We start from the raw sequence: 14,018 nt of genomic DNA on the forward strand, positions 1-14,018 counted from the left end.
TCTTTTACTACTGAGCAGCCTCTTTAATTTTGGGATCTTTGTGATTCCTGGGCACTATGTTGAGGGTACAGTGTATGATATGGGGTTGTGGTCTTTAAAATAGGCCAGGGCATACGCAGAGGGTATTTGCAGCAAGTCCCTGAGGAGCAGTGCAGAGGATGGGAGTGGCATTGGCCTTGATGTGGTGTTGTGTCTAAGTGTACTCCTTCAGGCCGTTGCTCCCCCTGGGGATCGGTGCAGTGAAAATGTAGTTTGATGAATCAGGCCAAAAGTGAACATATAACAGTCTCTTTTTACTTAGTGTAAAATATAACTTGCTGTACATCCAGCAGCAGCAAATTCAAAGTGCAGTTTTTGACACTAATTGAGGAGGTATGTCAGGTTGTTTAACTATATATTGCCACTTGTGGGTATAGGTTTCCACTGTAAGATTCATACTTTATTCAGCCTAGTGGTGGTATAGATGATAGGCGTCTGAGCCATAATTCCTAACCTTGCAGCAGTGTCTGTAAAGCAGTATTTTGCTGAAAGGCAGCGGGGTGATTAGGGAGGTTAACAAGTTGCCTAAGAATTGGTCTGACTTATTTGTCAGTTACAGGCTCTATTGTAGGGATGGGCTGCACCTCAATGGGGAAGGTGCAGCTGTTTTTGGGGAAAAGATGGCTAGAAAGTTGGATGAGTGTTTAAACTGGGGATTGGGGAGAGTAATTACATTATATGAGGGGAAGAGGTAATGGGACTGGGGGTGGAATGGAGGGAGGACTAGAACAGTTCATAAGTAAAGATGTAGGGTAAAAAATAGGGTAAAAACATATCCAAAAACCTATTCATTGCATGTATACTAATGCCAGAAGCCTGACTAATAAAACCGGTGAACTGGAATTAGTAATGTCTTAAGAATAACTGACTTAGAGGTTAACGTACCAGGTTACAGTCTGTTTAGAAAGGATCATAAAAAACTGAGAGGGGGAGGAGTTTGCCTTTTTGTAAAGTCCTGTTCAAAGCCCATGATTCAGGACGATATGAATGAGGGATAAGCCCCGCCACTGAGGAAGGGGAAGAGGTCCCCGAAACGCGTCTGGCGTAACCAGCTGATATACTCCCATTGTAATCAAGGCCTTCTTCATACACACAGATGAGAAAAGAATCTGTGAATAATTCATCGTAAATAACTGGAGCGCTCCGGTGAAAAACTCCATTCAGGATCTGCCGAGCATAGCTCTTGCTATTTGACTGTCGCATATTAGGTCTCACGATACCTTGTCAGAGTCCCGGAGGTACGTCACGGATCACGTGAGACGCAGCATACTCTGCGATACAGACGGTCAAGCCAGCAGCACGCTATAGACCGCACTGCTCCGGCGTCTACTTCCAAGCGCAGGACCATTCGCACCATACACGTGAGTGATTTTATCCTTTACTCCAGCCGGCTTAAGGTAAGATCCGACACAACTCTCTCACCTTGGAGTACTTTATTATAGTGACTGCAACTAATCGCTATTCAGGAAACAACATATCTGTGCTGAATCTTTGCACAAGTTGCACAATTACCAGACTTTAGGCTTGCACATGCTCTTTTGCACTTTATATAGTACTTTGTGATTAAAAGGACAACTACTCTACCCAACAGAGTTTGGTCGTTTACAGGATATGAACTTTATATCATGAACTAACAAAGGAACTATTATATACCAGTGCTGCTATTCATCAATTTTTAGCGTTCACGTATGCTTTTATTTTATTGTGTATTCTATTGTATTTTGTTTTTGAATTAAATTGTGATCACCTTTTATTGCATTATTTATTGTAATTTTTCCATATTACCACACATACAGAGTGCCAGTCCTATTTATTTATTTATTTTCTAATACTTGTCTGTATGGGTGATACAGTTTTTCTGGCCTAGAGCACCTGGTCCTTACTTGCATAAGAGATAGCTACTCCTTCAATACTTTCCTATTGTAGGGATGGGCTGCACCTCAATGGGGAAGGTGCAGCTGTTTTTGGGGAAAAGATGGCTAGAAAGTTGGATGAGTGTTTAAACTGGGGATTGGGGAGAGTAATTACATTATATGAGGGGAAGAGGTAATGGGACTGGGGGTGGAATGGAGGGAGGACTAGAACAGTTCATAAGTAAAGATGTAGGGTAAAAAATAGGGTAAAAACATATCCAAAAACCTATTCATTGCATGTATACTAATGCCAGAAGCCTGACTAATAAAACCGGTGAACTGGAATTAGAAATGTCTTAAGAATAACTGACTTAGAGGTTAACGTACCAGGTTACAGTCTGTTTAGAAAGGATCATAAAAAACTGAGAGGGGGAGGAGTTTGCCTTTTTGTAAAGTCCTGTTCAAAGCCCATGATTCAGGACGATATGAATGAGGGATAAATTAGATTTTTTTTCTAAACTGGCAGCTACACGTGTTACAAAGTGAAAGTAAGAAGCCCGGGAATGCAAAATCATCCATTATGTCTTGCAGCCAGCCAGTCCACAGATCGCCGTCCCCTGTGATGTCACAGCCCTATAAAAGCATCCCGCGTGGTGTTCGATTTCACTGTGAACTCAGCTTAGGGAGAGACGTGGCAAGCGCTAGGGACAGTTTTTCAGAAAGGTTTTAATTGTAGAATATTGGATAGGGAGAGTGAAGGGACAGTGTAGGGAGATCGTAAGGAGAGTTTTTAGACACTGGTAGGAAGAGTATAGGGAGAGCATAGGGAGACTGCAGGGACAGGTCAAACTGAGTGTAATCACCCTGTGCATCTTGTTCACCTGCTGCACCATTTATACTTAATCTGTTCTGTTATACATAGACTTACTGTGCATCATACTCATTGTCAGCAGACTGTCTAATATATAGGCATGTTTATCTAGTTCACTTGCTGTATAATAATCCAAGTTAATCACAACACTCTGTCTGTTCTGGCTGGTGTGGGTGCTCGTCAGGGGTTTGCTCCTGGCTCCACCTCCTGGAACTCAATTTGTGTCAAACAATTCAGACAGCTCTCCAGTTTATTATGATGCTTAATTGATTTTTATTGGCCGGACATGGTGGTACACAAAGCAACATTTTGGGCAAATAGGATGCCCTTTATCAGGCTGATGTAGAAAAATAGAAAGATAGGTACATACAAGTATGTGACAATTAAAGGAACATGATTGGTAATTATACAAAAATATATATATATATTTTTAATTTTTTTATTATTTTGAAATTTTTTATTTTCAAAATAAGAAAACAATACACGGTACATATTTGATAAGCAAGGCGTCTAACATGATGCAATCAATAATGCGCAGGTAATACATTATATTTGTGTAGAGGTTCCTGATGAATGACAATACATATAGGGATTCAAAATATATGAGTATGCAGTGTTAAACGCATCAAGGTGAGCTATATCATTATAGAGGAGGTCGAGTCCCTTCAAAACATATGCAACAAAAACAAAAAGTGAGTAGGCAGGTAGCTTTCCCTATTCTAGTCGTACATTGGGTTATAAAAGAGGAATCTGACTACTAGTGAACCTAAACTCCCGCCACAGTCGCCATTGTTTTGCGAATCTCTTGTGATTCCTAGCCTCCCATGCGAATAGTTCCTCAAAACAATATAGTTGGTCCACTTTCTGTTTCCACTGTTCCATAGATGGGAGAGTGGTTGAAAGCCAGTGTTTCGAAACCAATAAACGAGCTGCAATCAGCAGTTGTCTAAATAGAAAGGGGGGATAACGGGAGTCCCCTGACTCATTTGTTTCATAGAAGCTAAGTAGAGCCTTGAGAGGAGACATAGGCACTGAGGTTTGGCATATAAGGTTGCTTAGGCGAAATATTTCCTTCCACCAGTTGTTTACAATGGGGCATTCCCACCAGATATGGAAAAAGGATCCTCTATCTCTCAGACATCTCCAACATCTATCAATTGTTGATTCAGAAAAAAGGCAGGTAATGTCTGGAGTTTTATACCATCTGGTTAAAAGCTTATATCCGTTTTCTTGTATGCGGACACATCTGGACGCAATATGTGGGGCTAAAAGAATGTCTGGCAAGCTGGTGGAAGGAAAGTCTCGCCCTAGATCTCGTTCCCAATGACTTATGTAAGCAGGTTTGACAAGTAAAGGGGGTAAGTTTAGTCTATGGAATAATTGGGAAATATGCTTTTTTGTTGGATTGGTGTTGTTAATGAGGGCCTCAATCCAAACTAAGGGTCGGAAAAAAGCACCTCTAGAAGTATGTTGGGATAGGTATGGATAAAGGTATGATATTGGAGACATGCACTGGTGATGAGGATTGAGCAGTTTTCGGAGCTCTGAGATGGGTAATACATGGCCCTCCGAGTTGAAGAGAGAGGAGACGGGTATGTCTAAATCTCTCAGGGGTCGAGGGGTACATTCAATCACCAGAGAAAGAGCTGTACCTAATATATCTCTCAGAGAGAGGAGGGGAGATGGGAAGGGTATTGAGAAATGTATGGTGTGGAACCATTTCCATGCTTTCAATGTGGCTTGGATGATAGGGTATGATAAGGACGGTATGTTGATAGGACTGGAATTTCCCAACAATATGGAACGTAATGGTTTACCTAAAAGCTCCTGTTCTATTGCCACCCATGGTTTAGGGTTTGAGATCCTGAGCCATTCCACTACCCTGGATATAAGTACTGCTTTTCCATAAAGTTTGGGGTCTGGGAGAGCCATCCCTCCGGAGCGTTTGGGGCGGGATAATGTGTCATACGATAGTCTAGGCTTCTTACCGTTCCATAGAAACTTACGGAAAATTTTCCTAAGGGAAGCATAATAGGTTTTAGGTATGTGTATGGGTAGTACTTAATGCATGTACGTGAGGCGTGGGATAATTAAGGACATAAGGAGGTTTTTCCTACCAAACCATGATATTATGTGGGTATTCAATCTGTCCAGACTGGAGGAAATGGATTGCAGAAGGGGTGAGTAGTTGAGGGTGAAAAGATCAGCTATATTGGGGCTTATCTTGATTCCCAGGTATGTGAGGAAAGGAGATGACCAGTCAAAGGCTGAGTTGGTTTTTAAGCGATTTTGTGTTTTTAGGGGGATACCAAAACAGATGATAAGTGATTTTTGTTTATTTATTTTAAAGTTGGAGAGAGCGCTACATTTGTATAAATGATGTTGAATCGCTGAGAGTGATGTTTCTGGGTTCGAAGTCATGATCATAATGTCGTCTGCAAAGGCGGCAAGTTTATGCTCCTGACCCCCCAGAACTATCCCCTTAATAACTGGATCTGTTCTCAAACATATTAGAAGGGGTTCGAGGGCTAGAACAAAAAGTAAGGATGATAGGGAGCATCCTTGGCGGGTGCCATTTCGTATACTAAAGGGGTCTGATAGATCTCCATTGACCAGGACCGAGGCTGAGGCCTGGTAATACATGGCAAAGGTGGCTTGTACAAAGGGACCAGGTAGGCCAAATCCCCTCAGGATTTGGTTCAGGTATGACCAGTTAATCCTGTCAAATGCTTTCTCCGCATCTGTACTGAGTAGGAGCAGAGGTTTGGATCGGAGGGCAGCGTAATAGACAACATTGAGAACTCTAGTTGTGTTATCTCTACCTTCCCTTCCTCGGACGAAGCCCACCTGGTCCCCATGTACCAGAGACGGAAGAACCGTAGACAAACGATTCGCCAACATCTTTGCCAGTAACTTAAGATCGATGTTAAGAATTGATATGGGTCTATAGTTAGCACATTGATTGGGGCTTTTCCCTTCCTTTAGAATTAACGTTATATGGGCTGTTGTCATATCTTTTGAAAGTTGGTTCCCTTGGAGGGACGAGTTACAAACTGAGAGCAAGTGGGGGAGAAGAATTTGTTGGTATGTTCTGTAATAGGAGGCAGTTAATCCGTCTGGGCCTGGGTTTTGCTAGATGGTGCCTGTTTTAGAGCTATTGTTAGTTCTGCCAGAGTGAATGGGGAAGATAATCGCTGTTGAATGTCCGAAGGAAGAGATGGGAGAACGAGTGTATCTAAAAAAGAGGAGGTTAGTGTGGAGTGGGAATCCGATGCAAGTGAGGGGGGTAGATTATATAAAGATTCATAGATTTCCTTAAAACGGGACACAATTAACTTAGAGGAGTATAGTGGAATACCCTGGGGGGAATCTATTTGGTGAATATAGTTTGCTGCTTTCCTATTTTTTATTCTATGCATCATAAATTTTGAAGCTTTGTCCCCATGGGCGAAACTCTTGTGCTGTGAATTCAGAAAGTATTTGGTTGTTGAGTGTTGAAGGAGGGATTTTATTTCTGCTCTAAGATTGGAAAGTTCCTGTAAGTGGGATTCTGACAGGGAGCGTTTGTGCAGGGATTCAAGTGATTTAATTTTTTGACATAGGACATCTAGCTTTTTACCCCTCTCCTTTTTGAGGAAGGAGCCCAGGCTAATAAAGTGCCCTCTAATAAATGGCTTATGGGCATCCCATAGTGATTGGTCTGATGTTTCTGGACTAATATTGAACCTAAAGTATTCGTTTAAAAGCTCGGATATTTTTTCTCTGGTCATTTTGTCCCCCAAAAGTGATTCGTTTAAGCGCCATCTAAATTTATTTGAAGTCGGAACTGGGGCTGAAACTTTCAGGAAGATGGGGGCGTGGTCTGATAGGTGAATGGATCCCATTTTAGCTTCATGGCATAACTGCAAATGTGTCTTGGATATAAATAAGTAGTCCAATCTTTGATAAGACCCGTGGACATAAGAATAAAAACTATAGTCCCTCAAATTTGGGTATAGCGTGCGCCATACATCAATAACATGTAGGTTCCAGAGACCCTCCCTTATTCCGCGTAGGGCATTGGCAGTTAAAGCGGATCTCCGGGTGGATGAGTCAAGTTGAGGGGTTAAAGCAGAGTTTAAATCTCCTCAAAAGACCACTAAACCTTCCGCAAAGTTTTCAATAATTGGAAAGATTGCGGAGAACCATCTGGACTGGCCAGAATTAGGGGCATAAAGGAATATGATGGTGTATATTTGAGGGCCTATGCTGCCATTAACCAGGATGTACCTCCCCTCTGTATCCTGCAAGTGTGAGATGTGCTTGAACGGAACATTCCTCTGAAATCCAATGCTCACTCCCCCTGAAGCAGATGAATTACCACCACAGTGATACCACTGGGAATAGTAAGGATAAGCAAAGGATAAGTTAGGGTAATAATTAAATTTGAAGTGCGTCTCCTGTAGGAGTAGGACACTGGCCCCTGATTTGCGCAACAATGTAAAGATCTGACTCCTCTTAGAAGGGGAGTTGAAGCCCCTAACATTGTAGGACGCAAATAATAAGTCAGCCATAGCGTCTAAGACGAAGAGGGTTACCTAGCTGGGGTGCATCCCCTTCCCAGGGAGACACACTTCTTCCATGTGGAATCTGACCTTTCAGGCTGGACGAGTTGGATGACAGAGGAACCCCTAGTATTCTTTGCTTCTTAAGAGAATATGGAGTATGTACCTTGAACAGAACAAAAACAGTAGCGTATAAAACACTAGTATGAACTTTCAACAGGGTGTACCCACTAATGAGGGTCAAAACAATGAGTAAAATGAGGGTCGTAAGGGGGAAATGGTTGATCAACCCAGTTACGATCCCCATAGCACCAGAAGTGGCCTCGGAGGAGAGATAAGATAGGCCTAGTAGGTTTATAGAGAGTTCAGACACAGGATTGAAGTTGGTAAGGGATAAAAAGGGGGATTGAGGTAAGAAAATAAGAGGGAGGTGAAATTTAGGCCTCTTTCACACTTGCGTTGTCCGGATACGGCGTGTACTCCACTTGCCGGAATTACACTCCGGATCCGGAAAAACGCAAGTGTACTGAAAGCATTTGAAGACGGAACCGTCTTCCAAATGCGTTCAGTGTTACTATGGCACCCAGGACGCTATTAAAGTCCTGGTTGCCATAGTAGGAGCGGGGAGCGGGGGAGCGGTATACTTACAGTCCGTGCGGCTCCCGGGGCGCTCCAGAATGACGTCAGAGCACCCCATGCGCATGGATGACGTGATCCATGTGATCACATGATCCATGCGCTTGGGGCGCCCTGACGTCACTCTGGAGCGCCCCGGGAGCCGCACGGACGGTAAGTATGCTGCTCCCCCGCTCCCCGCTACACTTTACCATGGCTGCCAGGACTTTAGCGACCCGGCAGCCATGGTAACCACTCTGATAAAGCTAAATGTCGGGTCCGGCAATGCGCCGAAACGACGTTTAGCTTAAGGTCGGATCCGGATCAATGCCTTTCAATGGGCATTAATTCCGGATCCGGCCTTGCGGCAAGTGTTCCGGATTTTTGGCCGGAGCAAAAAGCGCAGCATGCTGCGGTATTTTCTCCGGCCAAAAAACGTTCCGTTCCGGAACTGAAGACATCCTGATGCATCCTGAACGGATTTCTCTCCATTCAGAATGCATTAGGATAATCCTGATCAGGATTCTTCCGGCATAGAGCCCCGACGATGGAACTCTATGCAGGAAGACAAGAACGCAAGTGTGAAAGAGCCCTTAGAAAGCGAGTATAGAGATAGACCCAGCTCTGATGAGCTTCATAACATTGTATGAAGACAGTTAACATAGCTGAATCAAACCCTAAGGGGTGAACTGTATATTCCTTCGCTTGGCCTTCTGCGATTTTGGGGTGCGTGGTGGTTCGAATGGTACAATCACAGGAAGTTTTGGAAGCTCCAAGATGTCGTGGTAAAGCTCAGAGTTCTCCATCTCTATAGGCGGGATCTGCAGGTGTTCAAACACTCCAGCTAGGTCAGCATACGCAGAAATAGAGAGCCGGCGACCTGCACGGGCAAAGGTAAGTCCGAATGGAAATGTCCAACGGTATAGGATCTTGTTGGACCGGAGCCAGTCAGTCAGGGGCTTCAGGGATCGCCGTTTTCTGAGTGTTGAGGGTGCTAAGTCCTGGTAAACCGAGACTGGCGATCCTTCGCATGTTACGTTTTCCTGGTTCCTGGCTGCCTCCAGTACTGCTGTTTTAACCTGGAAATTTAGGAATCTGCAAATTACATCCCTGGGGGGCTCAGAGGGTTTGGGTTTAGGCCGCAGAGCTCTGTGGGCACGTTCGATGGTAATATCAGCCTGTTGATCTGGGCCCAATAAAGACTTGCATAGAGCTAGCACTGTGGCTGGGATGTCCGTAGCTTGGATCGTCTCAGGTATCCCTCTGAACCTTAGGTTATTTCTACGTCCTCGGTTCTCCTGATCCTCCAGGGCACTTTGGAGGTCATTAAGATGAGTGTGGCATTTCTGTAGGGAGGATGCAGTAGCTGTTTGGTGGGCTAATATCGCAGCTTGATGTGTCTCGATCTCCCACATGCAGGATATCACTCTATCTCCCACATGCAGGATATCATGGCGGAGCGCAGTAAGTTCGCTCATAATTGGCTCCATGGCTTTGCTGAGCGTTTGTTGCAGTCCTGCTGTGAGTATCATCATTATCCGACTCCCCTTCAGAGAGATCAGTGGCGCGCTCACTAGCCTTAAGCAAGGGTGTCAGCGCCATCTTGGGCTCCCGCGCCGCCACAGTGGCGGCTGCTTTTCGGATAAATTTAGCCATTTCACCGCCTGAATTAGCGGACTTGTTGGTGCTGGAGGAATCACCAGACCTAGGCTGTCCAATCTTGACCATTTCTCCGGTTGTTAGCTTGCGTTAGCTGGTGCTATGCAGAATCTAGTACGGAGAGCTCCCGACTAAGCTGCCATCACAGTCAGGCGCTAGCTCCGCCCCCCGTAGTTATACAAATATTAACATGATGGATCATGTCACGGATCCATGGGTTTCATGAAATGAATTTCACCGGTAAGTATTTATCAGAAAATTTCATCTTTACATATTCATCCGTAAATTTCATCAATACATTTCATCAGTATAAATTTCATCAGTACATCTCATCAGTAATTCTCATCAATAAATCTCATCAGTAATTTTATCACATGGTACATCTGATTGACAGAGTAAAAAGTGACCACCGGGGGGCACTGTAATGCTGAAACATAATTTAGAGAACAATAGTGGAGGGACAGATAACTGGAGAGAGCTTTATAGCAAGCAATAAAGAGTAAAGCAGAATATGGCACAGGTTTAAACAGACACACGAGAGAAAGGTCGGACGACGCCACATAAGAACAGCCTGCAGTGATAGGGGTAAAATAGGCTTACCAGAAGAGTGTCCACTGGACCAAATAAAGAGTCGGCGCTGATGGGATGTGTAGGGCGCCATGTTAAATAGGCAGGGGGCGATTCTGGTTGGTGGAGAATGGCGCAGGCGCATGATGTTGGCGCGCACATTTATTAGCCCTTCGAATACCGCCCGCAGGGAGCGGGTCGGGCAGGAAAGAAGGAGGGCAGGCCCAGTGAGTGGGCCGGCAGAAGAAGGGAGTGGATATAGCCGTATATGTATTGCCTGTGGCGTGTGCAGGCGTATTGAGGCACAGGATGTACGTGGGAGCCATATTAGTTGAGGGAAAGGAAGCCCAAATAAGAGAGGAGGCGCGCGCAAGTGCACTCAGACTAGGGGGAATGAGAGAAGCCATGTAATAACAGGGCAGTGACGTCAGGGTGACGGACTTTAGGTTAGACTGCGGTGGTTGTGTGTGGCAGGCTGAATTGGTACTAATACTATATTATTCACAATTCTCTCAGAGCGACCAATACCAGAGTATGGAGGAAATACATGGACCGTGGGGCGTGCTTCACAGGTGTCGCCACCAGTTTTTATTCGGCTCAGGCCCTGTGGGGGAAAGCAAAAAAATATATTAGATGGAGTTCATACGTGAATTTTTTTTTAGCATAATTGCAACTCCCATTAATCTATACAATAATCTTTATTGAGTCCATTAGGTTCCATGCCATCTCTCTCTCCTGTAACTGCCGCTCACGGTTACCACCCCACCTCAAAGAGGGTATCCAGTAAATGACCTGAAAACGCAATTGACTGACGGCATGTTTATATTTCATGAAGTGTTGAACCAGAGGGGCATTTGTTTTTTGGGTACGTATGTTGGATTTGTGTTGGGAAATCTTCGATTTTTTGGGTAGTCTCACTAACGTATCCCAATCAGCATGGACATTTGATTAGGTAAATAACATAACTGGTAAGACGTGAGAAGTATCCATTTATGTTATATATTCTACCGGTAGTGGGATACGAAAAGGTGGGGCATTTGGTAACGTTATCACATAGTGCGCAGGATAAGCATGGGTATGTACCCTTGTTGATGGTACCCGTGATCGAGGGGGAGGGGTTTGCCTCTTTGTAAAGTCCTGTTCAAAGCCCACGATTCGGGACGATATGAATGAGGAAAAAATTAGATTTGCACCAAATCCGAATTTCCTCGCACTTCGTGGTAACAAATCATTTTTTCCTAAACTGGCGGCTACACCTGTTACAAAGTGAAAGTAAGAAGCCCGGGAATGCGAAATCATCCATAATGTCTTGCAGCCAGAGAGTCCACAGATAGCCGACCCCTGTGATGTCACAGCCCTATAAAAGCATCCCGCGTGGTGTTCGATTTCACTGTGATCTTAGGGAGAAACGTGGCAAGCGCTAGGGACAGTTTTTCTGAAAGGTTTTAATTGGAATATTGGATAGGGAGAGTGAAGGGACAGTGTAGGGAGATCGTAAGGAGAGTTTTTAGACACTGGTAGGGAGAGTATAGGGAGAGCATAGGGAGACTGCAGGGACAGTGCAGGCTGAGTGTAATCACCCTGTGCATCTTGTTCACCTGCTGCACCATTTATACTTAATCTGTTCTGTTATACATAGACTTACTGTGTATTATACTCATTGTCAACAGACTTTCTAATATATAGGCATGTTTATCTAATTCTCTTGCTGTGCCATTATTAAATAATCTGTTCTGTTATACATAAAGGTATTTTCAAGTGCGGCTATAATAGATGCATATGCTGCAAATATATGACAGTTACTCAGGAGATCATTTCAGCAGCCAATCATAAACAATATCAGATCAAACAATACATTAACTGCAATGCTGATTATGCTGTTTATAGCATGTAAGGAATGCTTTGTACAGTATGTGGGGTATACCAGTAATGAGATCAAACCTAGGATACGAAAACATATCTCTGATATTCTACACTACAAGACTAGAAATGTATTTGCAGCAACTTTGCATTTTGCAACTGTTCATAAAGGAGATGTCTCCACATTTTTAGTGCAGGGGGTGGAGTGAGTCACCGCTCAATTAGAGGGGGTGACCATAAGAAAAAACTGCTTAGCAGAGAAACTTTCAGGATCTTCCAGCTGGGCAGTTGCAAACATGTGATACTCCAACTTTGATTGGAGGAGTGCTGGTATTTTAGTGTGGGTTACACACATTCTTAGTGTCATGAGTAAGGATCTTGATGTATCGATCCAAAAAGGGGAAAATGAGAGAGTATCTGTACATGGGAGTTTTTATCGCTTAAAGGCTACCGTTTTTATTGGGAAGCTGGATTCTATCTTCTTTTCTGTATTTATATATTGTGGCAATGTGAATAGTGATGGGTGCTGTAAAGTCCCGGGGAAGCGTGGAAAAGGGGTGTTGTTTGCACCAGGATTGTGTCACCAAGGGGCCCGGCCTTGGTGGAGTAAAGGCCCTAGATATAGGTGGCCACTAAGTTAGTTGCTGGACACCAAGATAGTTAGCTTAGCTGGCTCCAGCTAGTCTGGGCGGGCTTTTACTGGGAACAGGCAATGTGCTTGGTGGGTGCCTGTTCCCCATGATCCAGTCTGGGATTTTGGAATATGCCCATGTCCAGGGATGCTATTTAATCCTGCTGCTGGACTTGGGTGTGGCTCCCAGTCTGGGAAAGGAGCAGGTTGTGTCGAGGCCTGTGGGAGCAGGGACCCTCTAACCCTGTGTGTGGGGTAAGCACTGGTGATGTGTTTTGGGGAGCTGGGTGATAGATCTAAATCTCAATAGAGAGGGAAAGACTGTTTAGTCAGTGGCCAGACTGCTGAGGATTTATGTTTTTGATTTATGTTTTGGTTGCTGTTTTGTGCTGATGTGCTTGAAAATAAAGCATTGTTTGGACTTCAATCTGACGTGTCAGTAGCGAAGTCTGTGAGAATGACCGCCGCATAAGAGACGATCCCTTACTATATATATATTTTTTGATCAATAATATGCGCTAAGAGCTTCTTCCCTGCTTAATAGTAAGTATTGGAGTCATGTATTTGACCCTGTTCACACATTTACCTGTTCACTCAGTCTTAGTGCATTCAGTAGTGTGCTGCTACTTTTTTTGTTTTTCTACATTGTTGCCTGGTAGCTTGCACCTGCGATTGTCTCTGGAGGTGCTGTTCCGCTTTTCTGTATGTGTATATAATAGAGGAATAAACATCCTCTTTGGAACTTAGCACTCCCCGCCCACCCTACCCCCTGGTGCTTTTAATCAGAGTAACAATGGAGCTGGACACTCCAAGTTAGCGTAGGTCCCATCTGATAAGAAGCTACCTTGACATCTGGTAGATGGGCCCGACATATTTTTGATCAATAATATGCGCTAAGAGCTTCTTCCCTGCTTAATAGTAAGTATTGGAGTCATGTATCTGACCCTGTTCACTCAGTCTTAGTGCATTCAGTAGTGTGCTGCTACTTTTTTGTGTTTTTATATATATATATATATATATATATATATATAGATAGATAGATAGATAGATAGATATATGATTTTTTTTTAGCAGATGCAATAGGGAGGGTTGTAGACCTAATATACACATCATGCATGTTTTAAACAACAGAAGAAGTATTAAAAAAACACATGTTGACATTGAATATAGGCAGAGGAACTGATTGAATGGAGGCTCTGATAGTCTGAGTGCAGTTATAGTGATATGACGATTTATTTGGAGAAAACATGGCACTATGGAAACCGGATGCCTATATAATAACTAAGGCAAGTGCCCATAACTATCCCTGATGAAAGAATCTGAATATTCTGAAAAGTGGCAGAATGTTTGTGGATCTTACAGGTATTCGTAGGATAGTG

This window comes from Bufo bufo, chromosome 4 (genome assembly GCF_905171765.1).
Source record: "Bufo bufo chromosome 4, aBufBuf1.1, whole genome shotgun sequence".
NCBI lineage: Eukaryota > Metazoa > Chordata > Amphibia > Anura > Bufonidae > Bufo > Bufo bufo.